Source organism: Heloderma suspectum, chromosome 2, assembly GCF_057233095.1.
Source record: "Heloderma suspectum isolate Gila_16-S chromosome 2, 16-S_ref, whole genome shotgun sequence".
Lineage (NCBI taxonomy): Eukaryota > Metazoa > Chordata > Lepidosauria > Squamata > Helodermatidae > Heloderma > Heloderma suspectum.
Genome location: NC_139459.1, coordinates 384105901 through 384108431, shown reverse-complemented (window position 1 = coordinate 384108431; position 2531 = coordinate 384105901).

Sequence of the window (2531 nt, the reverse complement as noted above, 5' to 3'; positions counted from 1 at the left end):
CTACGCAAATGTTTACGAAGCCTATCACGGCTGAGTAAAAAAACAAAAAACAAAACCGTGCGTACGAAAATGGCGGCGCCCATGGGTGCCGCCATTTCCATTCCTTATTTTGGCACATCTAGTCTATGTAAACATTTACATAGGCTACGGCGAAAATAAGGGGAACACAAATAGCGTAGCATCTACGCTATTTGCGTTCCCCATATTTTCGCCGTAGTCTACGTAAATGTTTATGTAGACTAGACGTGCCAAAATAAGGAATGCAAATGGCGGTGACCATGGGCACCGCCATTTGCATACGTGCGGTTTTTTTGTTTACTCTGCCATGATAGGCTACGTAAACATTTATGTAGCCTATCACGGCTGATTGCAGGGACGTAAACGGCGGCGTCTTTGGCCGCTGCCAGTTGTGGACCCGGCCAGCCAGGATTCGGGGGGGGGAGGGATGGGGCGCCTCCCCCCCCGGCCAGAATTTTTGGGGGGAGGGATGGGGCACCTCCCCCCCCAGCCAGAATTTCAGGGGGAGGGACAGAGTGCCTCCCCCCCACCGCGAATCAATTTCGTAAGAAGGTAAGTGACTTCCCTACATCCCTAGCCTCACTTCTGAGAAAGTAATCATGCCTAGGTCAGCTATGGTTTATGTACTCTAGAGTAAGGATGCATAGTATCAATTTGGATCAGGATGATGGTGCTCTGAGTGGGGGAGGGTCCAGCTTCCCAAACTCCCATTTTGGTCCTGAAATTCCACGCTCGCTGCTGGGAGGTGTATTTAAATAAAGTAAAAAAAGTCCCCCCCCCGCCCAAACTGAAAAAAAAAGTCTTCAGGACAAAAAAGTGTGGATAAACCTGCACACAGGAGCGTTATGGTCCTGATCCAAAGAGAGGCTTACTCTGGCAGAAATAAACCAGATTGAAAGGAAATAAATTGGGCCCTGAGTATGGCTTAGCTTCCGCCTTGTTGTGGCGAAGGGGTTTGCGTAACTCAGTGAAGCCATAAGCTATGCCATGCAGGGCCACCCAAGACGGACAGGTCATGGCAGAGAGTTCTGACAAAATGTGGTCCACTGGAGAAGGAAATGGCAACCAACTCCAGTATTCTTGCCAAGAAAACCCCATGGAACGTATTACAAGGCTAAAAGAGATGACGCCGGAAGATGAGCCCCTCAGGTCAGAAGGTGTCCAGTATACTACTGGGGAAGAGCAGAGGGAATTTCCAAGTAGTGCCAGAAAGAGTGAAGCGGCTGGGCCAAAGCTGAAAGGACACTCAGCTGTGTATGTGTCTGGTGGTGAAAAGAAAGTCCGATGCTGTAAAGAACAATATTGTTTATGAACTTGGAATGTAAGATCAATGAATCAAGGTAAGTTGGAGGTGGTCAAACATGAGATGGCAAGATTGAACATCGACATCTTGGGAATCAGCGAACTAAAATGGACAAGCATGGGCGAATTTAATTCAGGTGACCATCATATCTACTACTGTGGGCAAGAATCCCGTAGAAGAAATGGATGTCAACAAAACTCAGAGTCAACAAAAGGGTGGGAAAAGCAGTACCGGGCTACAATCTCAAAAACGATAGACTGATCTCCGTATAAATCCAAGACAAACCATTCAGTATCACAATAATTCAAGTCTATGACCCAACCACTGAGGCCGAAGAAGCTGAGGTTGATCGGTTCTATGAAGACCTACAACACCTTCCAGAACTAACACCAACAAGAGATGTCCTCTTCATCATAGGGGATTGGAATGCTAAAGTAGGAAGTCAAGAAATCACTGGGATAACAGGCAGGCATGGCCTTGGAGTACAAAATGAAGCAGGACAAAGGCGAATAGAGTTTTGCCAAGAGAACACGCTGATCATAGCGAACACTCTTTTCCAACAGCACAAGAGGCGACTCTACACATGGACATCACCAGATGGTCAATATCGAAATCAGATTGATGATGTCCTTTGCAGCCAAAGATGGAGAAGCTCTATACAGTCAGTCAAAACAAGACCTGGAGCTGACTGTGGCTCGGATTATGAGCTGCTTCTTGCAAAATTTCAACTTAAATTGAAGAACATAGGGAAAACCACTAAACCATTCAGGTATGACCTCAATCATATCCCTTATGAATATACAGTGGAGGTGAGGAATAGATTTAAGTGATTAGACCTGATAGACAGAGTGCCTGAGGAACTATGGACAGAGGTCCATAATATTGTTCAGGAGGCAGCAAGGAAATCCATCCCAAAGAAAAAAAAATGCAAGAAAGCCAAGTGGCTGTCTGATGAGGCTTTACAAGTATCTGAGGAAAGAAGGGAAGCAAAAAGCAAGGGAGAAAGGGGAAGATACATCCAACCGAATGCAAATTTCCAGAGAATAACAAGGAGAGATGAGAAGGCCTTCTGAAATGAACAATGCAAAGAAATGGAGGAAAGCAACTTAATGGGAAAAATTAGAGATCTTTTCAAGAAAATCGGAGATCTCAAGGGAATGTTTTGTGCAAAGACAGGCATGATAAAGGACAAAAAAGGCAGGGACCTAAC